This window comes from Prionailurus bengalensis, chromosome C2 (genome assembly GCF_016509475.1).
Source record: "Prionailurus bengalensis isolate Pbe53 chromosome C2, Fcat_Pben_1.1_paternal_pri, whole genome shotgun sequence".
Lineage (NCBI taxonomy): Eukaryota > Metazoa > Chordata > Mammalia > Carnivora > Felidae > Prionailurus > Prionailurus bengalensis.
In genome coordinates this window covers 97717632-97735298 of record NC_057350.1, presented here as the reverse complement: position 1 = coordinate 97735298, position 17667 = coordinate 97717632, and the positions used below count along the sequence as shown (strand labels likewise).

Here is a 17667-nt window from a genome sequence, read left to right as displayed (position 1 = left end):
GTTAATGAACATATACCCACATGTGTTTCGTATACTTTAGTGTTGAGTCGTGAAAGTAGCTCCTTCAAAACATTAAATTGTTATTGTGGAAAAGAAGCTGTACATTTCCAGTCCTTGAAGATGGTATAACCTCAATTCCCAAACACAAACACAGGTGATGGACTCAATTAATTCAAGAGGAAAAAAATCAGACCAGTTAGTGTAGGCAAAATAACCAGGTGAGTCATTGAATGTTTCATGTTTCAACCAGCCCTTTTGACAGCACGTTGATTAGGTGACAGGAAGAGGTACAAGAATTTTGTATCCTTGGGTGAGTATGTGTCCTGCCAGTATTCTAGCTTCGTACCCATGCTGTTAGCATCCACAGGTGCACATGTATGCCACTTTCTATTAAGTTGCATTCTCCAGAGACCCAAAGATATGCTTATATGTTTCTAAATAACTAGCTTGTGCCAATGTTGAAAACCTTCAGATTTCACAAGAGCTTACACTTTGGCAAACTATTAAAAGGAAAAATATCTCTAGCGCTTCTGGGATGTATCATCTTTTGTTGGCAACACTGAATCACCGAGCATTCTGGGTAGAATCCTCTGAAGAACTTATGTGCTGTTTGTGTAGAAAAGTGCTTTTTTTTTCTAGAACAATTTTCGAAAAGATTTTGTTTTGCAAAATAGGTACCTTTATAGAGATATCAAAAGCAATTGAATTGTCACACATTTCTAGACTGTTACACAGAGTTCTCTCCCCTCCCAGATCCAAAGCAGAAAGTAAATGATAAAGATGAACTTCTAAAATATTAGGATTGGCGCTATCTCATTAATATTAGACATCTTCAACATTTAGTTTTAATTTAGCTTGGCTTTAAAAACTGGGTACTATAAGCATTAAAAATTATATATTCATGTTATTTGTGACCTCTAGTTTCTAGTTAAAACTCACTGGAAAAAGCAGAGTTAGTGTCATATACCAAAAACAATAATGATCTGTTATTATTTGAACTTCCAAGTCTTCCTTTTCCTCAGTTGTGGACACACACTGCCTCAACTCAGTTCAATCAACATTTAATAAAATTGCAGTCTGACTTGTGACATGATGAGATTTACCATGCTCATAAAATTCTTACTTGATGGTCATGTTTGGCCTGGCCTTAGCTCTTGCCTCACCTCACTACACCTCCTTCGCTTACCAAAATTGTCTTTTCGGGAACAAATTCTTTCCCCCTTGTCTCCCTGTGGCAGCCTTTTCACTCCCTCTCTCTACTCCTGCCTTGCACTAAATCCTACAAGTAAACCCATTAAAACCATATCATCCATTAATTTGATTTGGCTGCCGCAAGGAAATTAAGACAACATTATCCATGTTACTGGATAGTCCCTGTTTGTGGTCTCAATCATAACCTTAGAAAAACTTCATTCCCAGGAACCGTGCAGTTAGCAAGCTCTCAGAATTACCCTACTTATCCATCAAACTACTTGAAACCATGGCAAAGTTTGTTCCTCCATATTTTATTAAACTCAATTAAGTAATGGGGTATTTTGTCATCGGTCCCGACTTCACCTTCCAAGGAAAACCCACGGCACTTTACAGTTCCTAAGATGCCAACCATTTATTTCTTTGTGGTGTTGAGGGTAATTTGATTTATGTCTTGCTCTAGTTAAGATGCCCACGTTTTCAAACAGTTTTGACTTGGAGTTAGAGGCTAAGGTCAAGTTAACAATGGTAATCTGTCTCTCTGTTTGCAAACAATGAATCACCATTTGGATTTTAAGACTATGGTAAGCTTTCACTTGGCAGCTCGGTTCAAAGGTTGTCAGGAAAATGTATGAAAGTGGCCTGTGCCTGGAACCTCTGGTCATAGATGTCAAGGATTTTCTAACAAGGCCACCAATATAGTTGTGAATAATTGGTCAGAAGGAGGAGTGGTTAAAGAAGCATTAGTCCCATGCCCTATTTAGACTGGATTGATTTGATCTAGACTTAATAATATTAAAAGCTCTTCTAGTCATTCCCAGGGCACGAATGAAAATGCTTTCAAATTATTAAGAAGGAATGTGGCTTATTCAGGACAATATGTAAGGACAGAGTGATACAAGGAAGTAGTTCATTTCAGTCCTTTACTTTGGATCAAATAAACTGCCATTAGGAAGAGAAAGAGCTTCACAGAGAGTTGCAATATTTTATTACTAATTGAATTGGAGTTTGTTTTGGAGAGTTGGCAGTTAACATAGTTGAAGTTGAGATGAAAATTCACAAAAGTTAGGGGCCAATTTTCTTCAAACGTCTTGTTGTTCTTATTCATCAGGAATTCAGACAAAATGATGACTTTGAAATAAAGAAAACTCTGAGATCTGATCAACTTTGAGTTTTTTCTTTTTTTATTTATTTATTTATTTTTTTTTTTAACGTTTTTATTTATTTTTGGGACAGAGAGAGACAGAGCATGAACGGGGGAGGGGCAGAGAGAGAGGGAGACACAGAATCGGAAACAGGCTCCAGGCTCTGAGCCATCAGCCCAGAGCCTGACGCGGGGCTCGAACTCACGGACCGCGAGATCGTGACCTGGCTGAAGTCGGACGCTCAACCGACTGCGCCACCCAGGCGCCCCAACTTTGAGTTTTTTCTAAGTAAGCTAAGTGGCTGACACATAGTAAGCATTGAATTAATACTGCAAATTGGGTGCATGAAAATGTTAGTAGAAATTTATGAGTGAGTATTGGTATCTGTCTATAAAAATACTGGTGTTAAGAAAAGGAATTTGTTTTCACGAGCCACGACCTAAAAGCAATGATTTTATGATTTGAACTGACAAGAATGTAGTTACTCTACTACAGTTATTTCATTTTATTTTATCATCCAAAGTAGCATTAACTGCTTCCCTTATGTTTCTGTTTTTGAAGCTTTATTTTTTCTATAGTGATAAAAGGGGACTAATATTCGGGAAAGCCACGTAGACGTCTGTTTGTCAGGTCAGGGTTTGAGCTGATCACTGATGCAGAAGCTTCATTACTATATTTGAGTATCATTTGTTTTTGTTCATTGGCCTTAATTATGACATGGAGAGAATTTTCACTGGGGATTCATTTTACACGGATTCCCAAAATTAACCCTCTAAGATAATAGTCAAAAAGGAATTGTCTCTCTTCTGGTAGCAAATCTGAAAAAAAAAAAAAAAAAGGAAATAATTACTATTAATTATGCTGCCCCTGGATTCTACAAACTTTCTCTTGTATATGCACTTAAGGGGGTATTAACACACGTGAGTGGAAGCATGAACACTCAAGTATTTTGGATTCCAGGGTTTCCTGCTTACTATGTCAGTGCCCCCTCTTTGTCCAATCACCATAGCGCTCATCGTCCACTGTGAGTTCTTTTTTTTTTTTTTTAATTTTTTTTTTCAACGTTTTTATTTATTTTTGGGACAGAGAGAGACAGAGCATGAACGGGGGAGGGGCAGAGAGAGAGGGAGACACAGAATCGGAAACAGGCTCCAGGCTCCGAGCCATCAGCCCAGAGCCTGACGCGGGGCTCGAACTCCCGGACCGCGAGATCGTGACCTGGCTGAAGTCGGACGCTCAACCGACTGCGCCACCCAGGCGCCCCTCCACTGTGAGTTCTAAGTGGCTAATACTAACACCTTTCCTTACCGTTACAAAGGGAAATACTTACATCATGTATAATTGTTACAATCCACTAACTCCGTAAATTGGACATGCATACCACGGATCTTGAGAAGAGTCATGATTGGTGACATCGCATCTCAAACTTAATATCTAATTGTTTCATAGAGGAACAGAAAATTATAGGATCTGATCTTTCTTATAAGTTACTGTGGTTTTGAATATAGCATAGCCAGTTTATATACCTGCATGCTAAAATAGAATGTACTAGATTTCCATCATTTGAGATGTTTTACTGACCACTTTAATAATAATAATTACTTGAAATTTAAAACTAAATAGAGCTATGGAAGTGACAAAATACAATATGAACTTCAGAGACGAGGTGACTTTCTCAGAGCCACGTGGGTAGGAATTGGTAACTCCCAGTGCTCAGTCCAGATTTTTCTCACTATACTATCCTGATTCTGTGAAATGAGGTCCTTCTGTAGGACCTTCTGTAAGAACCCATAAACTGGTCGTACATGTTCATATTACCCTGTTAATGCAGTAACTCCTGGGAAGAAGAATAATGTCATGTTTAAGAGAATGATACTGAATTATCAATGCTGACTCGGGCTGTGCAAGCTTTGGGTAAATGACTTCACCTTAGCTTCCTTAGTTTTCTCGACAAAATGAAAATAACAATAGTTGTTTCCTCACATTGTTTCGGTCATTAAAGGAGATGATACAGGTGGAGGGCGTAGAGCAGGTCTGGCACATTTTAGGTACTCGGAAAATGTCAGCTCTTTAAACATGACCCTTTCCTCAGGCCTCCACGACACTCATTTCTCATACTTGCTATCTGGTGATTCTCACCTTCTCCTATTTCTACAAACTTCTTTCTCTTTTTCAGCTTGAGTTTCTGCATTCCGAACATCCACTGGAGGTTAGAGTCTCCGAACAACAATCCACAATTGTAACTGTGCTATTTATTTTCACCTTTTAGTAGCCGAAGAAAACACATGAGAACATTGAAAACCAGGCATGAAAAAATTAACTCTTGGTTTTTGGAATTGATTTATTTCTTCTGTGGGTCTTAACATAATCCACCAGCATTGAATTGAAACGTTGAAGTTCTAGAATTGTGATTTATTGTTTGGCTTTTATCTGGAGCACTGATGAAGACGAAATGTTGTTGCTAGCTCTTAATTAATATGATCCACACATCGGGTAGAGGGCAACCACCAAGTTCCATGAAAGGGTGGCAACCACCATCAATGTCCTAGTGGGATACCATGTTGCCAGTGGTATATAAGGTGTCCATTCCAACAAGGAACATCATCACTTTGACTTCAAACTGAAATACTCTGAATGTTTCCTTAGGGAGTGTGCTCCATATGAGCATATACTCAGAAAGCAAGCCTAAAAGAACCGGGTGGAACTTGCTTCCAGGACCTATCCCAGTCCCATTGTCTTACGATCATCTCTCTCTTCTGATCCACATGCTCATGCTGCTTTCCAGTCTGGAGCCCCTGGTGTATCCAGTCTACAGCTCTTGCAATGCCACTGCCCTGGCAGCCTGCCCTCTCCAGCCAGTACTGTGATTGCCAAGGTAAGCTGAAAAGGCCTGTTATCAAAGGTGTAAGAACGGCTGCATGCTGATGCAGATTTGCTTATCTGCTGTGGCCTTCTCAAGTCAATGTCTTCATATTTTTTAACCCATTTGTAATTGGAATGTGAGAATATTAGGCCATTCTGGAAGAGAGACCCCATATGGCAAAAACAAACAAACAACAAACAATAAAAGAAATGTTTACAAACAGAGCCTTCTCTCTGGCCTCTTAAACAATCTGTCATCCAGTACTCTCCTCCTCAAATAAATAAATAAATAAATAAAATATTTTCCCCCCTCATCTCCATTCTTTTTTCAGATCTCTAATTCAGATTCTTTTTTTTTTGTTTTAATTTTATTTATTTTTGAGAGAGAGAGAGCACGAGAAAGGTGGGAGGGGCAGGGCAAGAGAGGGAGACAGAGAGTCCAAAGCAGGCTCTGCAATGTCAGTGCAAAGCCTGATATGGGGCTCAAACCCACAAACCCATGAACCGTGAGATCATGTCGTGAGCCGAGGTCAGCCATTCAAACAACTGTGCCACCCAGGCACCCCTCTAATTCATATTCTTGTCTCTCAGGATGCCTTCAATGGCCCCCAATTGGGCTCCCATTCTCTAATCCAATATGCACACTGTCAACAGTCTAATCATAATGTTTCTGTGGTCATCTATGAGCACCAGATTAAACCTTCAATGTGATATTAAAAAAACACTTTTGAGGGCCAACACAAATCTTTGACATCATACTTGTTTCTAAACCCTGCCCTCTAGCCATGAAGCAAAGGTACCAATCACTTTTAATAAAAAACTTTATTCATTCATTCTCTTCTAAGAAATTTCTATTCATTCTTTTAGGCCCAATTCTAACGCCACCTCTCTGAGGACACACTGAGTCCCTCATGATAGGGTTAAGCTATTTTCTTTCAGATGCTTTAGGCTTTTTTTAAACATGTTTGGAGCACTTGCCATATTATTCTGTATCAATTTTTCACATCTTCCTAAATTAGTCTGTTGGGTTCTTGAAAATAGATACTAGTCTTATTTAATTTTATATCATCATTACCAAGCACAGGGCCCTGTAAATAATTGTAAATGTTGAATCTTTTTTTTAATAAGCCAATGAATATATAAACATGCCACATGGGGATCCAGTGTTCTCCTTTTGGGTAGGCTCAGCCTTTTACACAGTTACATATATTGGGCTAGAGAAGCTTTCCCTCCTTCCTTCCTTCCTTCTTTCCTTCCTTCCTTCCTTCCTTTCCTCCTTCTTTCTTTTATTCATCAAGGATTTATTGAGTACCTTCTAGGTTCTTGGTTTATGTGAGATGTGAGGCACATTGAAAATAATAAAACATTGCCTCTGCCCTAGAGGCACTCTCAATTTAGTGTGAAGGAAAAATAGTAAAGTAATAATATAATTTGGGACCAAGTACCTTAATAGGAATCCCCTTCATGCTTGTAATTGGGCTCTGGAAATGTCCTCTGCTCTCTGAAGACCAGCATTTGAGATGAGCCTTCAGTAAAAATGATCACCTCCATATTGTGCCCTGACACATTAGCATGTGCAGAAGCTATTGGTACTTCCTCCAAGTGTCTCGCAAATAGCTCCTGGGGAATGATATGTGATGTAGAAAATGAAAAGAGCATTGATCTGAGGGTCGGGACCTCTCAGTTCTGGTTTTAGTCCTGCCGCCAAACAGCTATGACCTTGGGCAAATGATTCAATGTATTAGATACCTTATCTGTAAATTGAGGGTGTGGCTCTAAATTCTCCTTCAATGGCTCTTTGCCAGGATCCTAGAATTTTAGAAATATACGTACCTAGTCCTCACCAAACAGTCACTGAACTAGAATCAAACCTCACAGAATGAGGCCAGTCTGTGTTTATTTAGCAGAAACCTTCCTGGTGATTCTGAGAGCCTCTGACCTGAGCTGTGTCTCCTCTCAATATCTTGATAAGCTGAAGTCTGAGGCCCTCTGTCTGGCAGTCCCCAGTCTGAGACAGGAGACTCTAGGCCCACTCCAGTCTTTCTCCTCTCACAAGTCTGTGAGAACAAGGAACATTGTTTCAAGAAACAATCAGATCAGTAGCTGACATCATAGGTCTTCCTGAAAGAGAGGAAAGAGATGCAGGACAGAGATAAGACCAAAAAAAAAAAAAAAATCCCCAAATGCTTGTGGGACCCTGGTAATCACAGCCATCACCAAGACTCTCCCTGGCTTCTTGAACTTTAAGATGGACCCAGTCATTCTGATGCCCTTACTCCCATATGTTTATTCTCTGACTAAGGCACAAAGATTCGGGTGAGCTAATGCATCAGCCCATGAAAAATGAACAATTAAAACAATGAAGTTGTCAGTTCTTTTACCGGATTGCAAATAAATAACCTGCCTGTCAGACTGGCTGCTCTGCTGGACCATTAGTTTAATACAAAGACATCCTGAGGAACGGGTACATGACAGCTGATCTATCACCAGGCCTTTGATAAAGACCTGAGCAAAATATGCTGTCATAAGCCATTGAAGGTCAGTCCCAATTTGTGAGAAATGAAGTATTAGATGAAATTTGAAGACACTTCTTTCCCCATCATGAGAGCCATCGGCTGTTCTTTCTTTTTCAACCAGCGGGATGGTGGATATTTGTTTCGATGATATAAAACACTTTTCTGCTTATGCTTATGTAACTTGTCGGGGACACTGTGCTGGCATTGATGACCTTGGCGTTTGTAACTGTCACGGTGGAGAGACTGTGATCTTGTGACTCCACAACGTATCTATTTGCCAGGCTAGGCAGGGTCTTCCCACAAGAAGTTACTCTGCATCATGCCAAATGCTAAGGCAGTCATGAACTTCCAAACAAAAAGTCAGTTCATTGCATTTGCTTATATGTATGCTTGAATTCTATATGCCACCTCATAAACTGTTTGCCAGCCAGATACATTGTTCACAGAAAATACTTATATAAGGTCGTAGATGGGATAATGAAATGAAGACAAACTCATTAAATTCTCTAGTTGATATCTCATTTATCTTTAAATTTAGTGGGAAAAGTAAAGATAGGAATCACCTTTCAAAAGTCACCTTGAAGAAGTTCTTATTTCTTTTCAAAAAAAAAAAAGGTTTTTTAATGTTTATTTATTTTTGAGAAAGAGACAGAGCACAACCCGGGGAGGGGCAGAGAGAGAGGGAGACACAGAATCTGAAGCAGGCTCCAGGCTCTGAGGGGTCAGCACACAGCCCGGCATGGGGCTCGAACCCACGAACTGTGAGATCCTGACCTGAGCCGAATTGGATGCTTAACCAACTGAGCCACTCAGTCGCCCCAAGAAGTTGTTATTTCTTAGAAGCAAAAAGTACTATTAGAAAGTTTACCGTGTAGTAAAATTATGTGAGGTGTAGTGTTTATGAGGTGGTCAGAGTTAACCAACTTGTCTCTGTAATTGACTTTGCTCAACTAGAATCTTAGCAAAGCTGACTACTCAATTTTTAATAAAAATCAATCAAGTGTTTGGGAATACAACAAATCAAAAATATGATTTTTCCCCTTCCAGAATCTTATATTCAGCTTACATCTTCATGATCAAAGTAATATAAATTCCACCTAACTAAAAAATAGTCACTCTTGATTCATTCTTATTCTTGAGTATATTCCTGGTTAATTCAAACAGTAGAGTGTAGCTTTAATATGGGAATCAGCTTAAATCTACATAAAAATCACCCCAGAGAGTTTTGTGGTCATTTGATTGCCCAGAATAATTTCAGCTAGGAAGAACTAAAATACTTCTGACTGGTTTGACCAGTTCATCCAGTGTTCTGGATGGCTAAGTAGTAAATAAGATAAACAAGAAATTTGCAACATAAAATTTTCCAGGCTGATTTTCCTACCTAGTAAGTTAAACCACAGCTTTGCCTGTTGAGCAGCTTTGCAACCTCTTCGGTGTTGTGTAGTACTGAGGTCCCTCTCTCTCTCTCTCTTTTTTTTAATATAATTTATTGACAAATTGGTTTCCTTACAACACCCAGTGCTCATCCCAACAAGCGCCCTCCTCAATGCCCATCACCCACTTTCTCCTCTACCCCATCCCCCCCATCAACCCTCAGTTTGCTCTCAGTATCCAAAGTCTCTTACGGTTTGCCTCACCCCCTCTGTAATTTCCACACCCCCCCACCCTTTCCTTCCCTCAGGGCCTTCACCTCCTAAGAAGAAGCTCTGAGAGAGTAGGAAATACCTTAGAACTCATCCTAAGGACACCATGGTTTTGCCACTTATTAGCCATGTCATTTGGCAAAATGATCTTATGTCTATTTATCTTATTATGGGCATAATAGCATCTGCTTAAAGGAGCGTTTATATGTAAAAGCATAAAAACAAATACTGTTCTTAGATGAGTGGGGGAGACCCCTAAAGTGGCTTATTTTTAAGCAGAGAAATAATGTTCTTATACAAAGCACAAGAAAAGCAAGCAGTTCATGGTCTAGAAACTTCTGTATTCTATAGTTAGTCCCTCATTTCTCTGAGTTTTAGCCCTTGAGAAGTCTCTGCTTTCTGTTTCCCTGTAGATGTCTCTGGCACCCAAGATTACTTCTGGGTCCTGATCTTCAAAAAATCCCAAGTCACTTTCAATGTGACATTGTATTAAAAGCTGTATGTGATAAAAGACCTGAGCAAAATATGCTGTCAGAAGCCATCGAAGGTCAATCCCAATTTTTGAGAAACGAAGTATTAGATGAAATTTGAATATACCTTTTTCCCCATCCTAAGAGCTATCGGCTTTTCTTTCTTTTTCAACTAGTGGGATGGTGGATACTTGTTTCGACGATATAAAACACTTTTCTGCTTGTGCTTATTTAGCTTATCAGGAGCGCTGTGCTGGCATAGATGGCCTTGGAGTTTGTAACTGTCACAGTGGAGAGACTGTGATTATATATATATATATATATATATACACACACACACACACATATATACATATATATATTTAATAATTGGTGATAGTTTTCCCATATAAATGGTACATTGCTTTTAAAATATGATAATTTAATTTCTATAAAGAGTTGTGCATTAGGCTATTGTTAAAAACATGACCTTCTGTGATACCATGGTCTCTAAGGAATAAGTCAGAAGATACCTAAAATATTTGGAAATATAGAGATTGTGGTAGGTTGAATAATGACCCCTCAAAGATGTCCATGTTCAGGGTGCCTGGGTGACTCAGTCGGTTCAGCATCCGACTTCAGCTCAGGTCATGATGTCACTGTTCCCAAGTTCAAGCCCTGTGTCAGGCTCTGTGCTGACAGCTCAGAACCTGGATCCTGTTTCAGATTCTGTCTCTCCCTCTCTCTGTCCCTCTGCCACTTTCCCACTCATGCTCTCTCTCTCTCTCTCTCTCTCTCTCTCTCTCTTTCAAAAATAAACATTAAAAAAAATTTTTTTTAAATGTCCATGTTCTAATTCCTAGAATCTGCGAATATGTTATCTTACATCGCAAATTGGACTTTGAAGACATGATTAAGGATTTTGAGATGGATTACGCGGGTGTGTTCAATGTAATCACAAAGGTTCTCTTAAGAAGGAGGCAGAAAATCAGAGGAAAAAGAAGAAGAAGCTAAGTTGCTGGCTAGGAAGATGGAGAAAGAGGCCACAAGGAATGGAGGTGGCTCCTAGAAGCCGGAAAAGGAAATAGATTCCCCCCCCCAAGTCTCCCGAAGGAACACAGCCCTGTCATCACCTTGATTTTAGACTTCTGACCTCCAGAACTGTGAGATGATAAATTTATATTGTTTTGAACCACTTAACTTGTGATAATTTGTTACAGCAGCCATAAGGAGCTGATACAGAATTGCTTAAAATAACATAGCCTAATATTGTCTAACGTACACGCATGTCTAACATATATGCATACCATTGCCAACATCATATTTAGGAATAGTATCAGTAACTCATATGTACCTAGGACTTTCCCTCTGGAAATTTTTCTCCTCCATAGTCTTTCTTCATTCCCCTTCCCTCTCCCACTACATATATTCTGTAGGGTTTCAGGTCTCAGTTAGTGATCTCTTCAAAGAGAATATCTGGAAGTAAACACTATCCACCCCCCCCCCCATGCCTGTCAGTCAAAGTGGAGTCCCTGATGTTATGCTTTCTCATAGCACCCTGAGCTCATATAATATTTTTGAATCATATGTTTATTTGGATGGTTATTTTATTGTATTTATCTCCCCACTATTGCAAGCTTGTTGGGTACAAGGATCATGTTTAGTTTTGCTCACTGTTGTGAACCTGACACATAGCAGATATCCAGAAAATATTTCTTGCTGAATGAGAATATTCCAGAATTCTGCCTGTCTTGTAAGATGGGTGAAAAGCATGCCCCATAATCCAGTCCATCTGGTATCACAAGGCAATAAACGAACACGCCACATTCTCTTTCAGAGGGTATGAGGCAGGCTTTACATGAACTTTGATTTCCTCTGAAGTCTTAGTCAAAGTCATTCTTTCACCAGGTGACAACTGATAGATATTTTTCACTATGCATGTGTAATCTAAGAAATGCAATATTTTTTTTAAAAAAAAATCTTTTGGGTAACATTCAGGATCCTTTTTCTTGCTTTTATTTCCATCTTCATTTTATTGCTTTGCAATACAAATTGTAAATTCCTTCAGTGACATTTAAACGTCCATTTGCAACTGACTTTAAGAACTTTAGGAGGTCAGTTTCTCATGAGTAGATAATTTATATCTTCTGCAATTTTGATTCCTCTGAAGTTCAAGAATCAAAGTTAAGGATGTGTCTGAGCTCTTCAGGTAGAGAAGTGATTCACATTTGTGAATGGTTTCATGAACCCTCAAAACGTTGAACAAATAGTGAGACTATGGATAAATTTTACGTATGTGTGTTTCAGAAAGTTTATGTCATGCAATTCTAATTTTTTTATTTTTTTTCCTTTTAGAAATAATTTTTCCTGAAAGATACAAGTAAAGATGATTTTTAAATAGTAGGTAACTTTTTCATAATTATTCTGAATGTATCTATCCAGTGTTTGCCCAAATACAGCACTTCTGTTGAACAGTTGAACCTGATTTTAAGTATAAGGTTTTCAATGGAAATCAAACAAGTTTTACTGAAGCGCTATGAGATTCCCATGTGTTACTATGTCCACTAGACTACTACTCATAACATCCTGTGAGGTAGGTTTTGTTGACCCCATCATATAAAAGAGGGAATCAAGCTTCTTTGAGTTTTAACAACTTGTTTAAAGCCACAGATAAGGTCACTGGCAGTGCTGGGCCTACCTGACTCAAAGTTCATGCCATTTCCTCTAGACCACCCAACCTTTGATGGATGCTTGCAGATCAGCACAATATTCCTAATGGCTCTTTCTCAGAGCAGACCAGTCTGAATGTCACTTTCCTCAGAACCCTAGGCCAGTAGGCCCCAAACCTCAAGATGGAAAATGGCTAAATACATTGGGGTACTAGAACTTACCACACAAATCCTGTTGTGTTCAGCACAGCCACTTGGACTTCAAGGTATTATCAGTCTCCACAGAGCGTAGGGTTTTGCGCGGGGAGACCAAGCTTTATGCTCACGTGACCCTGTGGCAAAACAGGTCTTCTCAGCGATGGGAAGATTTTGTAATCACTGCATCTCTTGGTTCTCAAATGATTAGAAGCCTCCAATGAAACATATTTTGATTTTTCTGATGATTTGTTAGCCTTTACACATTCGAAAACTTCCATTAGGGAGTTCCTTTCATCACATCACGGTGGAATGTAAGTGACGCCCTCACGTGTGTACTGACGAACAGGGTGAAGGAAGTGAGAGTATAAACATCCACACTCTCAGCCATGTCTGAAATGCCGTGATCAGTTCGTCTTGCTTGGCCACTTATTAACAAGCAAAGTTAGTAAACTTTTCAGGCAGTAAAGCCAGATGTGCTTTCTGGCATACCAGGTAAATGCTTTATTGGTGTGTGTTTGATCAGTGATTCTTAGATAAAAGAACAACAACAGAGCAACAACAAACTGCTTAAATAGCTATTCGGATGCTGAATCAGATTCCACCTCTCTTGTTTGTATACATCCCAGTTAAGAAAGGGAGGGGGAAAATCCTCTTTTTTGATTAATTAGCCTGTGTTTCATTAGTCTTTTTTTTTTTTAATGTTTATTGATTTAGTTTGAGAGAGGGAGAGACGGAGAGATAATACCACGCAGGCTCCGTGCTGTCAGCGCAGAGCCCTATGTGGAACTCGAACCTGCAAACTGCCAACGAACCACGAACTGACCTGACCCAAAATAAGAGTCAGAGACTTAACCAACTGAGCCACCCAGGCTTTATTTAGCCACCATCAGTCTTTATTTTTAATACTAAGCAAGCAACCAAAGGCCTTTAAAGTTAGTATTTCTACTATTGCTGTCATTTTTACTTAAAGAAATGGAAGATGAAATATTCTTAAAGATAGTGTGTGCTAAGAAAACAAGTGACACCGTAGGCACAGGACAGCCAACAAAAAACAGGGACAGCATGAACAAAATAGTCAATAATGTCTCCAATGTGAGAAGACTCTATTAAAACAGGTTCATTCTTTCATGATGCCACATCTTTTAGATGATAAATAAAAAGGTTGATCCAGGGGGACGCCTGGGTGGCTTAGTTGGTTAAGCGTCCAACTCTTGGTTTCAGCTCAGGTCATGATCTCACAGTTCCTGAGTTCACGCCCCACATCGGGCTCTGTGCTGACAGTGAGGAACCTGCTTGGGATTCTCTCTCTCTCTCTCTCTCTCTCTCTCTCTCTCTCTCTCTCCTTCCCTCTCTCTCTGTCTCTCTCAGAATAAATCAATACATTTTTAAAAGGTGTATCCAGAAATTATTATTCAATTTTAGGTTCACAGGACATATTATAAACAAATTGTTTGACTTTTTTTTTTAACTGAATTTGTTTAAATTGTCATTAGACACAACCATGAAACTTAAAGCGTCTATTTGACTCCATTTTATAAGCTGAAAAATACCCAGAAACCTTTTTTATTTTCTTAACAAAATGGCATGATATTATTTAGAAGTTGGAGGGAAAGCTTTTGCTGCTCGGCCTTAAAAAGAAAACAGCACAATCCAGCAGAGTAGCTGACAAGTGACACAAATACAGTACATGCTAATGTGCAGAGAGAAACAACCTTGAGAATTTAAACCGGCTGCACCAGAAAAAATATCTTTATCCAGATATGTGGTCCCTCATGAATTATACTATTATTTTAGTTGATTTTACCTGACATCACCCTATGATTTTCTTCAGTGACAAGAAAATTGCAGCTGGCCCTTGACAGTCGGTCACAAATTGACTGAACAAAACAAAATCAAACAGTGAAGTAATCCCCAAGTAAATTTAATGAAACCTAAATCCCAAAGGGCAGCGCACTTCTGTAGGCAATGGTCTTATTTAATAAATTTTTCCCTGCTTTCACTTTTAGAGCTATATTTACACAGACAAATTTAATTCATTGGGTTTACATTTCCTCTTTCCCTCAGTTTGTCCACCAGGCACATATGGGAAGGACTGTAAACAGGTATGTCAGTGTTCAGCTGAGAATGAAAAGTGTCACCCAGTCGCAGGGAGATATACCTGTCTTCCTGGCTACCATGGAAACCGCTGTCATCTCAGTAAGTGTGTTTTGCACTTTTGTTGTAATTTGTCCAAGAGACACCAATAGGGTGGGTCATCAGTCAGAATGCCAAAGGGCAAATGTTAATTCAAGCTTCTCATTTATAGCAAGTCCTGTGAGAATGTTTATTGAAGTGGTTGAAATCATGCACTTTCTTGTGCAACCCATTCTCCTAGGTTGCCTTTTGGGTTCCAAATGTCCCCCCCCCCAAAAAAAAAAAAAAGAGAGAAAGAAAGAATGAAGATAATAGGAACTGGCTGTTATCAATCAATAGACAGCAGATGGGAACATATTTAAAGTGATTTGTAAAGTAAGTTAGCTCCGGGATCTGCTTAGGAACAATCAAATTAAACAAATTGTTATTCTGGAATGAAAATCGTAACTTGCTTGAAGGACAAAATGCCAGTTGGCTCACTGCTGTGTAGTAAAAACAGGATGGTCCCTAGACCAAACACCTTATATTGATTTGTTAGGGCATTTTAACATCTAAAATGGTTCTAGGGGAACGCACGATAAAATGTCCCAAGGAGCATGTTAAAATGTTCAGTCAGCTACTTAATTTTTAAGCTTGTAATTATTTATAATGTACTTTTTATAGGTTTAAAAGTAAAATGATTTGGCCTCAGTTTCATTTTTTCCCCCAACTTGGCCACTGCTTCTCTTCTCTCCCTAGTTGCTCCCGTAGCAGATTCCTTCCACTTTCCTTTCTTAATTCTGCAAACATATGGACAATTTTTGGATTCTCCCCCTCAAATGCCACCTATAAAACATAGATTTATGGTCAAGCTATTGATTTTAATTTTCTACAAGCCATAGAATGTACCTTTTGAATGTCACTTCTCACCGTTGTCCTGATTTTAAATATTATCAGCTACAAACACAAGTTAAGCCTGTATGAAAATGGTTTCAGTTAGCATTTTGTTTGGAACCCATAACCACTGTGGTTATACAAACTCAAACTGAGGAATTAAAATATAAAATTAGTAAAATTTCAATTCTAGTTCGGTTATGGCAGATTTCAAGCACCCTGGTAACTGAAGAAAGTTATTTCCTCACTTTTAATCTGTCACATTTCTCAGGAAGTATTTCTTCTTGATATCAAGAATGTTTTATATTAACAAAATAAAGTGTTACATAGGGCTGATAGCACTTCCATGTCGGAGGGCAAGCTACCTTGGGTTGAAGGAGGGGACCTCCACCTTGTAAAATCAAGGCTGAGTCGGGATGCCGCTCGCTCCCTGACTAGTCAGATTGGCTTAGCGCCAGGCAACACGTGGTTGGGAGTTGCTGCAAAGTTTCCTTGGCAACATCCACTATAATTACAGAACTACGAAAAAGGGTTCAAGAAAATATCCATAAAAGGTGCAGCTGGCCCAAAAGCAAAAGTTTCAGCGGCCAAAAACAACTGGGCTTTCATGTTCTCGAGTTTGGAGTGGAGAATCCAAATTTTCTCTCAGCAGAGGTCAGAGGAAGCAGACAAATTGTAGTAGGATCTCACCACTTGTCCATGGTTTATAATGGGCAGGTTGGTCTCAGTCTGTGGATAGCATGTGGGAAAAAACAAACCAGCTGCTCGATAGATATCAATTTATCATGCTGTGTATTTTATGACCAAAGAGAAATTACAAAGTAACCCCATACCCTGGAAATCTTTTATTTCTCCAAACTGTGATACCCACTATTTATAATATTCTCTGAGAGCATTTAAGGCATTGGGCTCCTCTAAAACCATGGGCAGTTCTTTTGACAGTTTTCATAAAAACACCCTTGGTATAGAATGCTTTGAGAAGCATGAGCCATAGAATAGCCCACCTGTGCCAGGAGGAAGATATCAAAACATTAGTAGGAGCTTGCTTTTAACGCTCTTGCTCATAGCAATAAAAATTCAGACAGACCAAATTTTAGCATCTTTTTTTTTAAATTTTTTTAACGTTTATTTATTTTTGAGACAGAGAGAGACAGAGCATGAACGGGGGAGGGTCAGAGAGAGAGGGAGACACAGAATCTGAAGCAGGCTCCAGGCTCTGAGCAGTGAGCACAGAGCCCGACGCGGGGCTCGAACTCCCGGACCGCGAGATCGTGACCTGAGCCGAAGTCGGACGCTTAACTGACTGAGCCACCCAGGCGCCCCAGCATCTCTTTTTAAGAATAAAACAAAACTGTGTGACAGCGTACGTGTGAATAACCTGGTCAAACACTAAGAAAAGGCTGAAAAACACATTCATGCTTTTCATTTTTTGGGAGCTAAGTGTCTCAGGATGCAGTCACTACCTTGCTTGTTCCAAGTTTCTAATGAAACTACCAAATGTTGTTTATGTCATCATAGTATACAGTAGCCTTTAGTACTTAAATCAGAAGTCTGTGTTCATAGCCCAGCTTCATCCAATAAGTCTCCTTCAACGAGAGGGAATAGTGCAAAAATGGGAAAAAAAAAAATAGTCATCTCCCAATGGGAAATATCTAAATATCCCTTGCCAGAAAAACAAAGTTTCCTGGGAGAAATAATTGTAAAGGATGGGGCGAACGCCAATTAATGGTCAAAATGGAACTTTATGAAATGAGGGAGAAGAAACCAAATTTCACTCAAGCCAAATGAAATCATTATGTCCTATGCATGTGTTCCCTTGTTAAATTTAGTGAACATTTGAGCAAAGGATGTCCCTGATTCCAGAAGTCAATCTTTCACATAGCTACAGAATTCTAACAGGAAGTGGAATTGCCAGTAAATAACTTATTCTTGGGGAAAACGTTATGGGCACTTTTGTAAATGCATACTCTACTCTTGATATAAATTTA

The 17667-nt window shown here is 39.2% G+C and overlaps 1 long non-coding RNA gene across 2 annotated transcripts in view; it reads left to right on the top strand.

The window, feature by feature from the left end:
• The window catches only part of LOC122491759, a 160353-nt gene extending 143593 nt beyond the window's left edge, over nt 1-16760 (top strand). The window contains exons 9-10 of one of the 2 annotated variants that reach the window (XR_006299438.1): nt 5122-5211; nt 14738-16760. This is a non-coding gene — a long non-coding RNA (uncharacterized LOC122491759). Of the gene's footprint in view, nt 1-5121; nt 5212-10669; nt 11772-14737 lie in introns of those variants that run through there. The other variant, XR_006299437.1, reaches the window with a different exon arrangement.
• The last annotated feature ends 907 nt before the right edge of the window (nt 16761-17667 follow it).